The sequence below is a fragment of the Manis javanica genome, chromosome 5 (assembly GCF_040802235.1).
Source record: "Manis javanica isolate MJ-LG chromosome 5, MJ_LKY, whole genome shotgun sequence".
NCBI classification, from domain to species: domain Eukaryota; kingdom Metazoa; phylum Chordata; class Mammalia; order Pholidota; family Manidae; genus Manis; species Manis javanica.
Genome location: NC_133160.1, coordinates 99,915,727 through 99,931,262, shown reverse-complemented (window position 1 = coordinate 99,931,262; position 15,536 = coordinate 99,915,727).

Below are 15,536 nucleotides of genomic sequence, written 5' to 3'. Positions count from 1 at the left end.
GACATACAGAGAAGACATAACACCCATGCTCCTTAAAGGTTTCCAAAAAATTGAAGAGGAGGGAATACTCCAAAACTCATTCTATGAAGCTAACATCACCCTAATACCAAAACCAGGGAGACTCCACCAAAAAAGAAAACTACAGCCCAATATCCCTGATGAACATAAATGCAAAAATACTCAACAAAATATTAGCAAACCGAATTCAAAAATATATCAAGAGGATCATACACCATGACCAAGTGGGATTCATCCCAGGGATGCAAGGATGGTACAACATTTGAAAATCCATCAACATCATCCACCACATCAACAAAAAGAAAGAGAAAAACCAAATGATCATCTCCATAGATGCTGAAAAAGCATTCAGTAAAATTCAACATCCATTCATGATAAAAACTCTCAACAAAATGGGCACAGAGGGCAAGTACCTCAAATAATAAAGGCCATATATGATAAACCCACAGCTAACATCATACTGAACAGCGAGAGGCTGAAAGCTTTTAGTCTGAGATTGGGAACAAGACAGGGATGCCCACTCTCGCCACTGTTATTCAACATAGTACTGGTGGTCCGAGCCATGGCAATTAGACCAAACAAAGAAATACAAGGAATCCAGATTGGTAAAGAAGAAGTCTAACTGTCACTATTTGCAGATGACATGATATTGTACAAAAAAAACCCTAAAGACTCCACCCCAAAACTACTAGAACTGATACTGGAATACAGCAAAGTTGCAGGATACAAAATTAACACACAGATATCTGCGGCTTTCCTATACACTAACAATGAACCAATAGAAAGAGAAATCAGGAAAACAATTCCATTCACAATTGCATCAAAAAGAATAAAATACCTAGGAATAAACTTAACCAAAGAAGTGAAAGACCTATACCCTGAAAACTGGAAGACACTCTTAAGAGAAATTAAAGTGGACACTAACAAATGGAAACTCATCCCATGCTCTTGGCTAGGAAGAATTAATATCGTCAAAATGGCCATCCTGCCCAAAGCAATATATAGATTTGGTGCAATCCCTATCAAATTCCCAACAACATTCTTCAACGAACTGGAACAAATAGTTCAAAAATCCATATGAAAATATCAAAGACCCCGAATAGCCAAAGCAATCCTGAGAAAGAAGAATAAAGTGGCAGGGATCTCACTCCCCAACTTCAAGCTCTACTACAAAGCCATAGTAATCAAAACAATTTGGTACTGGCACAAGAACAGAGCCACAGACCAGTGGAACAGATTAGAGACTCCAGAAATTAACCCAAACATATATGATCAATTAATATATGATAAAGGAACCATGGACATACAATGGGGAAATGACAGTCTCTTCAACAGATGGTGCCCACAAAACTGGACAGCTACATGTAAGAGAATGAAACTGGATCACTGTCTAAACCCATATACAATAGTAAATTCAAAATGGATCAAAGACCTGAATGTAAGTCATGAAACCATAAAACCCTTAGAAGAAAACATAGGCAAAAATCTCTTGGACATAAACATTAGCAACTTCTTCATGAACATATCTCCCCGGCATGGAAAACAAAAGCATAAATGAACAAGTGGGACTACATCAAACTGAAAAGTTTCTGTACAGCAAAGGACACCATCAATAGAACAAAAAGGTACCCTATGGTATGGGAGAATATATTCGTAAATGACAGATCCGATAGAGGCTTGACATCCAAAATATATAAAAAGCTCACACACCTCAACAAACAAAAAGCAAATAATCCAATTAAAAAATGGGCAGAGGAGCTGAATAGACAGTTCTTCAAAGAAGAAATTCAGATGGCCAACAGATGCATAAAAAGATGCTCCACATCGCTAGTCATCAGAGAAATGCAAATGAAAACCACAATGAGATATCACCTCACACCAGTAAGGATTGCCATCATCGAAAAGACAAAAAACAACAAATGTTGGCAAGGTTGTGGAGAAAGGGGAACCCTCCTACGCTGCTGGTGGGAATGTAAATTGGTTCAACCATTGTGGAAAGATGTATGGAAATTGCTCAAAATGCTCAAAATAGAAATACCATTTGACTCAGGAATTCTACTTCTAGGAATTCACCCTAAGAATGCAGCAGCCCAGTTTGAAAAAGACAGATGCACCCCTATGTTTATTGCCGCACTATTTACAATAGCCAAGAAATGGAAGCAACCTAAGTGTCCATCAGTAGATGAATGGATAAAGATGTGGTACATATACACAATAGAACAGTATTCAGCCATAAGAAGAAAACAAATCCTACAGTTTGCAACAACATGGATGGAGCTAGAGGGTATTATGCTCAGTGAAATAAGCCAAGCGGAGAAAGACAAGTATCAAATGACTTTACTCATATGCAGAGTATAAGAACAAAGGAAAAACTGAAAGAACAAAACAGCAGCAGAATCACAGAACCCAAGAAGGGACTAACAGTTACCAAAGGGAAAGGGACTGGGGAAAATGGGAGGGTATGGAGGTATAAGGGCGGGGAAGAAGAAAGGGGTTAATATGATTAGCATGTATAATGTGGGGTGTGGGGGAAAGGGGAGGGCTGTGCAACACAAAGAAGACAAGTAGTGATTCTACAACATCTTACTACCCTGATGGACAGTGACTGTAATGGGGTTTTTTGGGGGGACTTGGTTACGGGGAAAGCCTAGTAAATATAATGTTCTTCATGTAACTGTAGATTAATGATAACAAAATAAAAAAATGGTTTTAGAGTAGACAACTTTAAAGTGCTGAACAATTTGCTTTAAAGAAAGACTTCACTTTATCTTATTAATATATATTTTGTTTTACAAGGTAAAAGGCTATTGAGAAAAAAGTGTGACCATAAAGATCTTAGTTTGAGAATATCTAAACTTTTATGCTAAAATAATGTTTATAGTATTTAGAAAATAAGGTAGAGAGAAGACAAAAACCAAGAAAAGATCTGGGAAGCATGATAATCCCACGTTAATTAAAGCTATGTCCAGAGGCTTTTACTTTGGCCCTGCTATACATATTCAGGAATATGCTAAGTATGATAGGGGACAGGCATAAGAACGAGGTATGGCTCTATATATCTAACACACACAGATAGAATTGGAAAGGTACAGAGTATACATTAAAAAGATAAAGCAAAACAGTAAATGGGCAGTGCAGACAATATGTGCCATAAAGTTTAAGGCAAAAAAAAACAAAACATTGTGAACTATATTCAGTAACCGTCTTCTCTGAGAGCAGGCAGTGAGGGGCAGGCATACAATCTGGGAAGGCAAGTACAATGGGAAAGATAATTCCCAGAAGAAAGAAGGAAATTTTGGAGAAATTTGGTAACAATTCAACTAAAAATACTTCTCTTGACTCCTGTTGTGTTACATGTTTAAGAGCAGGAATACAAAAGAAGTGTAGCTCCTGACCCACCAGAATGACTATAGTCACAAGGACATACAAAAACAGATGTTGGTGAGTTTGTGGAGAAAATGGAATCCTCATACATTGAGGTGGGTATGTAAAGTAGCACAATCACTTCAAAAAAATCTGACGGTTCCTCAAAAAGCTAAACATAGAGTTACTTTATGACCCAGCAATTCCACTCCTAGGTGAATTGAATATATTTTATGAAACAGTAAAAAATTGAGACAACCTAAATGTCCATCAGTAGGGAAATTAAAAAAAAATTGGGATATTTATGTATGCAAGGAAGTAGCATGTAACAGTTAAAACATGAAAAATCAGAAGTAATGTTGAATAAGAAAATGATTTGGAGAACATGATTATATGTTTCTGTAAATTTAAAAATCCCCAGACAACAACAAATGTATCTATAAACATATTTAAACATGGAATAAAAGTAAAAATAAAAATGGACTTGAATGATTCTTAGAAAATTTGTAACAGAAATTGTCTATGTGGAAGGAGGGAAATGAAGCAGAGGAAACAGCATAGTTTAACTTTACCTGTAATGTTTAATTTCTTATGAAAAATCTGAAAAGAAAATTGAAAATTAGTATTTGTTAATTTTTGGTGATAGGCACACAAATGTGTTTCATAATTATCTGCACTTTTTGAATAAAAATTTTTTGAAAATTAAAAAGAAAAAAGATTAGTGGTTGCTACGGGCTCAGGGAAAGAGAGAATGAGGACTGACTCCTACTGAGTATGGGGTTTCTTTGTGGGATGATAAAAAATATTCTGGAATTACATAGTGGTGCTAGTTACATAACCTTGTGATAAATAAATCCACTGAACTGTAAATTTCTAAAGAGTGAATTTTGTAGCATGTGAATTATATCTCAAGTTTTTAAACAGAGATATTTCAAACTCATAAACAGCAATAAAGCAGGTATAGACATTCTTCACGTCTTTGTGTGTTTTGGAGTCATGCAGGAGCAGAAGTAGATACAAAAGATGAAGAGATATGAGTAGACTAAGCTGACCAGAGAGGAGAAAGTCTGGACTCCTGATGACATAAAGTTGAAAAGATGGGTTATGCCAATAGCATAATTTTTAAAATAAACTGCATGATGTCAAAAATTAGGAGAATGAAAGGTCCAAGTCGACTTAATACTGGCTGCAATATGCAGAGAAAGCATTATTATGTACTATCCCACTTAAAAGATACAGAAACTTCAGACACAGGTACCTGAAGAAGCTTGCCTACTATCATACAGCAAATAAATAACAGTCAAGATTTAAACTCAGATTGACTGACTCCAGAGAAAACTCCCAGGGCTATTCTTTCTCTCTGTCAATAATGACATATTTTATCACAATATAATTTCTAAGATAAATGTAATCATTTTTGTAGTATCAAATTTTATTTTTCTTCCATTGTCAGACAAAAAGTCAAGTTTCAGTTTTATTTTAACAACACATTCATTTCTTAGGAACCAATTGATTTTCACCACGTACAGAGAGAAACGTGAACTTTTTAAAGCATGATTTATTCTCTCCAAAATGAATCATCTTAATAGTTTTTGCTTTTAAAGGATTTATGGAAAACCCCTTTTTTCTTAGAATTTACCAAACAGCTAAGAAGGTGTAAAATTATATTTGTGGCAGAGATTCAAGCCAAGAATGAAACTGGGGCACTGGAAGAGGATACATATTTTTTATAGTCTTATTCAAGGTCATTTAAACCAAAGCACAACATTTTATATTGCTTTTTTTCCTGCCCTTAAATATGGATTATTAAATTGCCATTCAAAAAATAATCCCATTGTTAAGGTATCTTTGCCCTCTTCCTTTGTCCCATAATCCCTTAATCATGTTCATAGTGAAAATTTCCCTTAAAGTTTGGTAACTTTTCTATAATGATTTATTCACATATTGATGCCACTTTTAAACTACTTTCAAAGGCAGTTTACAGTGTTTGAAGCACTGAGTCAGTTACTATGTTAGCATTTGGGTTGGATGGCAATCACTGGCAATCCCCATTAACTGTGGCTTAAACTGGTTAGGATTTTACTCCTCTCTCTTATTCCTGAAGTCTGGACGTGGTCTTCCAGCATTGGAGTGATACATGACAACATCCAGAACCTGGGCTCACCTATCCTAATTTTTTTGCCCTGCATGGATTTTGATTTCAAGTTATTCTTATGATTCAAGGTGATTGTCAGAGCTCCAGATACCATCTAGTAAGAAGAAGGAACATACATTTTTTTCCTCTAGGACACTTGCAGTTTGACACAATTTCTGCTTACAACCCACTGAACTTTGTCACATAGCCACAACTGACTGCCAGGAAAACGAGGACATGTGGCCTTCATTCTGGGTGATGCAGCTAAAAATAAGGGGTTCTGTTACCATCGAAAATGGGGAAATAAATGTTTGCAGATATTTTGGTTCAAGTTCTCTGGGAAGCAGGTTATGAGATCAAGCTTACTCCCAAGGAAGGTTATTAGAGAGTGTTCTTAGGGTCAACACCCATGGAAAGTTGAGAAAGGGTGTAGTTGTGGGTAGAGGGAGAAGTACCGCTCTGCAGGCCCAGCAAAGACCTAAGCCAGTCCCACTCAGAATTATCCCCAGTCGGAGTGTGGAAGTTGAGCCTTCATATTTTCAACTTTGGTGGCTTGCTGTAGGCTGCTGCTCAAAGGAGATATGGCACTGGGCAAGACCGTACTCTTCAGCCGAGATAATTCCCAAAGAAAGCTGATAGCTGAAGGCTGTCTTTTAGCAGTTGGTATAAATTCTTTATTCCTGAAGAAGGGCCTGGGTAGAAAATCACAGAACCTACCACAGCCGACTGCTAACAGTATCTATGCTATGGACAAAAAAAGGGAATAAAAGCACATTTTGCCCTGGACACATGAGGGCCCTATAGTCCTATTCACTCCAAATAGTTCTAACAGATGGTGGAAAGGATCAAGTGTTTATGGAGAAATAAAAACAAAGAGCTATGGGTATACAGACATTACTTTTCATCATTCATTTACAATTTTTATTAAGCACCTACTGTATGTTAGATACTGTGCTCGGCAGTATGATGAAACAAATGAATGTGATAGACATGTTCCTTTGCCATCATGAAGTTTAGTTACTCTTTTGGGAGAACAATTGAGAACAAGTAAATAAGTGAAATAACAGCTAATTATGATATGTGGTAGAAAGAAAATAAACAGTAAATGAAGGACTAATTGTGAAATACATATTTGAAGGAGAAACCTCATAAAGAGTAAACTATATAAGCTGAGAATTAATGATCAGAGGAAAGCAGCCTTGAGAAGAATGAGAAGACAGATTTCTAGGCAGGGAACCCAAAATGTTCAATGCTGAAATGATGGTTTTGAGAACTGAAAAAATGCCAGGATGTCTGGGATATAGTAAGCAAAGAAGAAAGTGGTGTGAGATGAGATTGGAGTGGTAATAAGACATTCAATGCCTGAGAATCTGGAGCTGTGTTTTAGGCACGATGGGAAAGAAAATAATTTAATACACACAGAGGGGTACATAGTGTGATTAACATTTTACATAAGGTACCTCTGGCTGCAGTAGATAAAGTAATATTTGTGGATTGAAAAGTGTTTAGAAAACTTGACATTACTTTTGAAAACTGCTTTTGACAATTATTTAATAAGGACATAAATGTCTCACAATCTAGAGATCCAGTGATGAGATAAAAAGACAAAATTATTTGCCTCATGAAACTTACCTTTCCACAGAGAGATTTTTCTCTTTCCACACACACACACACATACACACAAATTTATGAGAATGAATGTTTAAAAAGTAACCTCTGAATAACTATCATAACTCTTTATTTATTTTCTTTTGGTTCTTTAAAATGCTTATTCCTTTACCTTGTATTAGAGTTACCTGGGATATAATATAATATATTTAAATTACATACTTATATATAAAGTACAAAAATTGTAAATAAGTGGATGAAATATATATGCACATATATGCATATATACACACTATATATACTAAATTATGTATATATTCTATATGCTATATGTGCATTTATATATATGCATATATTATGTATGTACAAAAGTATATATGTTATGTATATATAAAATGCATGGTACATACAATACTACATAGATATTATTTTATATATAACATATTGTGTACTAAATCATGCATTATTTCCATGCTTTTAAAAATAGTTGAGTAAAATACTAACTTTTCCAGAATAATTTATACAGTACAATCTCAATTTTGTCATGCCCAATACCATGCATCATGCCTACACAATATTCTCTGTGGAATTCACATACTTCAATTTGTGTATTTCTATGAAGATAATTTATACTTTCATTTTAATGAACAATTATTGTTTTAAAATCTTTGCCTGTTTTTCAATTTTACATGAAATTATATTCATCTAAGCATAATTTGTTTTAAATATAATGTTCAAGGCAACCATTAGTGTCAAAGCAAAAATACATTTATTTACTTATGACTCATTGTTTGATTCATTTTGTGATGATATAATGTATTTATAAAGCAATTCAGAAGTTTTCTACTCTGACTCTTAATAGGATAGATTACTAGAGCATAGAAGAGAACTGAATGTAGTCTCTTCATGACTTCCATATGTTATATTTTCTTAGAATCCTGTGATTGAATTTTGAATTACTTCATGTGAGAGATTTATCATTCATGTTATGTGTCTACATACTTTGTAAAAACAGGATAGCGAATGGAATGGGTGTTCCATTGAAAATAAAAAGAATACTGTGTTCTAGGTTGTTTTTTTTCTGTAAGTAGACTTTTGTCTCTCAAAAGCACAACACTGAAATTTAGGTGCAATAACAATTCCACCATATGCAACTCAGCTTTCCAAAGTGTTTCAGACAGAGAAATGTGAATGTACTCAAATCTGGAGACCATTTTCAACAATGAACAATGTGCTTAGTTGGGAAGTTTCAGCTGATAAAAGGAAAATCTGTAAGGAAAAAAAAGTATATGGATAAGCATACAAATTTATGTCAGTGCTTCCACTACTTTGAGCTACAGAACCAAGTACCACAAATTTCTTGATCACCTATCCTGTGTAAGATTGAACCTGAGGGATTAAAAAAGAAGTGACAAAGCACTGGGCCCTCCAAGGGCATGCAAAGGAAGATCTGTTTACTTAACAGAAGAAATGTGACCAACATGAAACAGAGGCAGAAGCTAAGGGTAAAGGGATTCAGCTGACCAAAACTTCTTTATGTTCTAGAAAAATTCTATCTGAGATGCAAGCTTTCAACAACTATTTTCCATCCACATACATGAGCTGTATAAGAAACTATAGGATGGGTTAGCAAATAGAGTAGATTTTATCAGTGAGGTGTGGCTGACTGTGAAATGCTCTTAGGAATGCAACCCAGAGCTGCTGTAGTGGTGTCAGTCTAAGAGCTGTAGCAGATTACTCTAGCTCTTGTTTCTAAATCCCGAAGAATTAAGAGTCTAAATCTTAATACATAAGATTTATGTATTATGCTTGCTTTCAATACTTGAATATTATTAAGATAATATGTCTATCAAGATTTTGGGGAAGGGTCTCTTAGCCTTACATTATTTGGAACACTTTAATCCCAGTGATGGCTAAAGCTTCAGATTGAATAACGCTTTTTGGTAAGAGCTCTGAAATCAGACACAACAGTGAGAGGACAGGAGGTGGGCTGGGGGCTAGCGTCCTCAGACATCTTAGTTTCTAGGTCTCGGGGCTTCTGTGGCCAGGTATTCAGGGAGAGAATTACAGCAGAGCCACTGTGAGGGTGTTTCCCCCCACCCCTCTTAGGTTCCTCTGCTTCTGAAAGTAAGTGAATATTTGGAGATGGCCTAAGGAAAGGCCAGCAGAGGCTTCTTCATGTTAGATCTAGTTTATAGTCACTGGCAAAGAATATTAAGGTAAAAACTACCTATATATATATATATACTTCATTAAATATATATATATATATTTAATTAAGATTGTACTTGAAAGGAAATTTTTAAAGCCCCCAAAACAAGTTTGCTATTGTTGCTTCTAATGAGATTAAAGTTCTATTTTAAGTATTAATAATGTTTGCACTTTATGTACCATCCAGTGAATTTATTTTTATAGCATTAATTTTCCTTTAAAATGGGTGACACTTATAATCCAGTAGAAGAATATGTAGAGAAAATGTTATAATGTTATTATTGCTTATGGCACAATTGTTTAGATATTCCTTTTTAGCTGATACACAAAATCAACTAAATGAGACTTTGTCCTGTGAAACTGTTCATTTTTTGTGGTAGCATGTTGCTGCTTTAATTTTACAGATATTCCGATCGTTCGGGTATAGAAACCATAAGAAGACGCCTGGCACATTTGCAAATACAGTCGTGCCCCTTATCCGTGGCTTCACTCCCCAAGGTCTCATTTGCCCACCTGACCATCGTGTCTGGAAGCAGATGATCCTCCTAAGACGTCATCAGAAGGTCAATAGCCACGTAACTCATTCATCTCACTCCATCTCATTGCAAGAAGGGTGAGTCCAGTACAATAAGATATTTTGAGAGAGAGAGCCCACATTCACATGATTTTTATTACACTACATTGTTATAACCGTTCTATAATTAGTTACTGTTAATCTCTTACTGTGTCTAATTTATAAATTAAACTGTACTATAGGCATGTGTAGGAAAACACAGTGTACAGAGGGTCCGTGCACTCCGCTGTCTCAGGCACCTACTGGCGGTTTTGCAGTGTGTCCCCCAGCAGTGAGGGGGCTACTGGACGATTGGTTTCTTTTCTTTTGCAACTAAGTTCTGTGTTTGCTGTTGAGGTTACCGGTATTCTAATGTAATAGAAGTTGGCTTTCATGTGTTGACAAAATTAAGAATCTAAATTGATACATGAGATCAGGTTAACCTGGGGGAAAGGGTTTAGTTTAAGCTCTAGAGTTAAATGACCTGGGTTCAAATGGCAGTTCTGTCATTTTTCAGCTGTCATATCTTGGGCAGTTCCTTGATTTCTATATAAAAAGGGGATTATAAATTACATTTTACAGTTTATGTGCCACTTAATTCAGTACTTACAAGACAATCAGTGCATAATAAGCTAACAATTATTATAGTTATTAGGAGAATGCAAATCAGTGTTAGTCCACCCTACTATTGGCATAAGAAGAGAAACTTAGGAAAATTTATAATTTATCTATTGAGAATATGTGGAACAGGTGAGCTACACAGAAGGCTTTCTAGTGCTGAGACTAAAATTAAGTTTGCCTTTATATTAAAGAAATTCAAGGATAGGTGGGTCCAGGCTCTTCTATGGCAAGAGGAGAGAAAATATAATGGAAATTAGGCATAAGATTGATAAAGTATAGCTCTGTTTTTTTTAGATACTAATATCCCAAACAACAGTATGTTGCTTTATGTTCTATCAAACAGTCTGACAGGCACTGACCCATCGAACCATTGGAAGAAGACAAGCCTCAGATGCAAGCCTGAGACTGTGCTGAGCTGCCTTCTTTCCACACTGTGCTGTCAAAAAGAAATAGTTTAGGGATTCAGAGGGAAGAGGTCCATGAAAATATGGGAAAGACTATGTGTTTTATTAGGGTAGATGTAATCAGGAAAGAATATTGTCTATTGGGATTTGGAAGCAGAAGCACTGATAAATTTAAAGAAACTTATTTGTTGCTTTTTGCAGTGCAAATCTGGAGAATTCCTTTGCCTATATTCATAGTGGATAACTTCCTTTACTGTTTCTTTAAATTAACCAGTGATACATAGATTTTCACACAGTCAGATAAGAAACAAACTTTATCTGCCAATGGAGGTAATTTCTTAACTTTATTGGAGTATATCCTAGCATCTAGTTAAGTTTCAATTCTAATTGGGCAAATGCATACTTTAAAACTGAAATTTCTTTTGTAAATTTGAAGCAAATACATTTGGAACATTTCTTACATTTAGAAACTGCCTATTCTAAGGTATTTAAGGACTCCAAGGGAATGTGACTTTTTCTAGTCATGACAAACAAAATCTCAAAAGATTTAAGAGTTAATGTTGGATATACTTCTTTTGTTAAAATGATTTTTTTCTAACTGTAAAAGCAAGTGTTGTATGCACTCAAAATGAGTGAATACTGAGGTATAAATCTTTCCCTACATGAAGATCATTTAAAGGCCTGAAACAGGAATATTAAATAAAGGTGTTTTGTGATTGTTAAAGTTGTCATGCTAAATATAAGACGTCTCTTTTCAATCAGTAGTTACCATAACTCTACAATGGTTGAGCTAGCTTTGGTTCATATTTTTACCCAGTTAAGTACCGCACACCTTCTTCAATCCATTAATATTTTATTGCAAGTTATATAATGACTCCATTTTTGCAGAGCTACCTTCCAGTTTATTACTTAGCTTTTGAGAACTGAACAGCAAGGATATAACTAAAGAAGAAATTGGGTAGAATAAGTTATGTATCACAATTACTGAGAATACATCAGATGAATGTAAAGTGCTTTGTGAGGTATTTTTGTTCTGATTATAACACTTGTTTACAACATCTGGCCATTTCCTAAATTTATTACTAATGGGAGTTCTTCAGCAGCTGGGATAGCTCTAAATTTAAGCAAAGTTTATTTAAATTGTGGTACTGTATTAACCATTTTCCTGCTGCTTAAGAAAAGTAACCCTCTCAGAAGATTAGTTTCATGTTTGATAACACCTATATGTTACAATCACATTTCAGTTTATTGGCTTTCAGTTTTCTATCTTAAGTGGATTTTGTTATTATAAAATGGTTAGACTGATATATTTATCATTAGGTTTTTGTGGTTGCTGTCTTTTTATAAATTCATATTTCTTATATTGAACCATTTTTATCAATATTATTTTGCCCTAACAGTAAATTTATATGTTGTTCTTTATATGTACATATACATGTTCTTAGAAACTGTATTCAACACTTTCCTCCCTTTAATAAAATTAGAAAAAAATTTTAAGGTATAAATTTAACTGAGTTTAGATGGTTTTAAGAGAATGTGTATAAAGACAGAGTTACATATAGAAAGACTATTTACATGGTTTTGGAAAACCCAGATTTTAGCCCTGATTCTAACAGTAAAGTTTTCTTAGTATCCTACTGTATTTTTTTCTCCATTTCATGTTCCAGGCATATTACATTATTGGTAAATATCAATTCCATTTAAGTTGACTTTCTGCCCTAGAGGTAATTTCTGCTTTGCATATGAATGTAAAGTATTAGATTTTTTTGCATCTGGTAAAGGGAAGATTGTACACTTGATTTAGGAAAGATCAACACACTGCTAGGAAGGAACAAATATTCTTGGTTTCAATCTTACTGAATTGTTTTTCTTACACTAAAAAAATTAATGTGTAAATTATGTACAATTAAATGCACAGCTCTTAGGTATACAGTTTAATAATTTTGACAGTTGTATATACTTAGTACCCACAATCCAAAGCAAAATGTAAAATATTTCCATCATCCCAAAAAGATCTTTCATGTCCTTTTCCAATAAATTCTTCTGCTCATAGAGGAAACTACTATCTGATTTCTACCTCCGTAAATTAGTATTTCCTGTTCTTGGACTTTATATAAATAGAACTATAACACAGATATTCTTTTCTGTCTCAAAAATCTCACTGAACATTTTGTTTCTGAGATTTATCTATATTATTATATAGATCAGTATTTCATTACTTTTTATTGCCAAGTAGTATTCCATTGTACAAGTATCCCACTCTTCATTTATATCTACTTCTCTTGATGGACTTTTGGGTTGTTTATAGGTTGGGGCTACTATTATGAATAAGGCTTTTCTGAATAGTCTTGTACATGTGTTTTTGTGGACATGTTTTTATTCCTCTTTGGTAAATATTTCAGTGTAAAATTCTTCTATCAAGTTTGAGATGTATGTTCAGTTGCACAATTGCCACACAGTTCTCTAAATTGGTGGTACCATTTTACACTTATGGAAATACATGAGAGGTCTGATTGCTTTATTCCCTTTCAACATTTACTGTTGTGAGTCTTCTTTAATTTTATTTCTTCTAGTGGTTAGGAAATGGTTTCTAATTACAGTATGGTTTTAATTGCTTTGCTTCATTCTGATAACTAAAAATCCCGGGCACTTTTTCACATGTAGTCCATTTGTATATCCTCTTTTGCTATGTGCCTTATCAGGGCTTTTGCCAGTTCATTAATTGGATTGTTTGCCTTTTTTTCATTGATTTGTAAGAATTTTTTTGTATTCTGGATAGACAGTTACTTCAGATATCTAGATTCCTATCATTTTTCTCCAATGTGGGGCTTGATATTCATTTTCTTAACTGTGTCCTTTGATGAGCTAAAGTTTGTAATTTTGAAGAGGTTCAATGTATCATTTTTTTTTATGGTGCATGTATTCTGTGACCTATCAAAGAAATCTTTCCCTACACGAAGATCATTAAGATATTCTCTTACATTTGCTTCTTGAAAGTTATCGTTTAGTTTTTATATTTAGTCTATTATCCTTCTTAAATTTATTTTGTGTTTGGAGTACATTAGATGAAGGTTCATTTTTTAAATTTACATATTTATTTGCTCCAGTATCTTAATAAGATTTCTTATCATTGCATTGTGCTGATTATTGATTGAGAATTGAAATCAGGTAGTGTAATCCATTCAATTTAGTGAATTTTTTAAATTGTTTGATTATTTTAGATCTGTTGTATTATGCACTTGCCCAGATTCGTTAATTGGTAGATTTCTTTTTGGAGGATTTCCTACAGTTCCTATATACAAAGGAACATTTTACTTGCTCCTTTCCAGTCACTCTGCTTCTTGTTTCTTTTGTTTACCTTGCTACACTGGCTAAGACTTTCAGTTTAATAGTGAGCAAAAGTTATAAGAGCAAATATTTTTGCTTGCTCTGTATATTGAGAGAAAAGCATTCAATGTTTCATAATTAATAAAGATGTTATCTGTAGAATTTTTGTTGATATTTTTTCGTTCTTAGTCTGCAGTGGGATTTTAATATGACCTAATGTTTAACTTGTCTTGCTTTTACTGTATCTGTTTAGCATATACACATTTTTGTCTTTATTTTCTTTTGCTAATATGTGAACTACATTGCTTGATTTCTGAGTGTAAATCAATCTTGAATTCTTGGAATAATCCACATGTGGCCATGATATATTAGTCTTTTACAGGGTGCTGTTATTTAGTTAGAATATTTTGTTTCATTTCTGGGAAGGATATTGATCTGTGGTTTTGTTTTCTTGAAATATTTGGTTTAACAATATTTGGTATTAGTATTTTTCTGGCCTCATAAATTAGATTGAAATATATTATTTCCTTTTCTTTCTTGAAAAGAGTTCATGAAGACTTGTGATATTTCTTCCTTAAATATTTGACTGAATATACTAGTGAAGCCATCTGAGCCTCAAGTTTTCTTTGTTGGAAAGTTTTTATTATGAATAGGGCTTTTTAGATTTTTTATTTTTCTCTTTCTACCAATTTTAGTAATCTTTTTTTAAAGAATATATCCCTTTCATTTAAATTGTCAAATATACTGGCATGCAGATCTTCTTGACAAATTTCTTTCAGGCTTTGCATACTGAAGATGTCTTTACTTCCCCTTTAATTTGAAGGATAGTTTTACTAGGTATATAACTCTAAATAAGCAGGGTTTTTTTCCATTTGAGTTCTTTAAAGATATCATTCTATTGTCTTCTCTCATTTGTTGTATTTAATGAGTCAGCCATGACTGTTATATCCTTTATGTAATATGGCTTTTTAAAAAATTTTTTGAGTGCTTTCAATATTTTCTTAGTATCTTTGGTGTTTAAGGGTTTTACCTACAATATGCCCAGGTATAATTTTCTTCTTGGGGTCTTCTGAACTTCTTGAGTGTTTGGGTTGATATATTTCATTAATTTTGGAAAGTTTTATCTATTATCATTAAAAATGTATCTTTTGTCCTAATCTTTCTCTTCCCTCCTTTATTTTTCTCCTTCTTTTGCTCCAATTATATGTATGTCATAACACGTGAAAGTGTCCTGCAGATCTCAGACACTGTTCCTTTTGTGTGCACATTTATCTTTTTTATGTTTGAGTCTTTGACA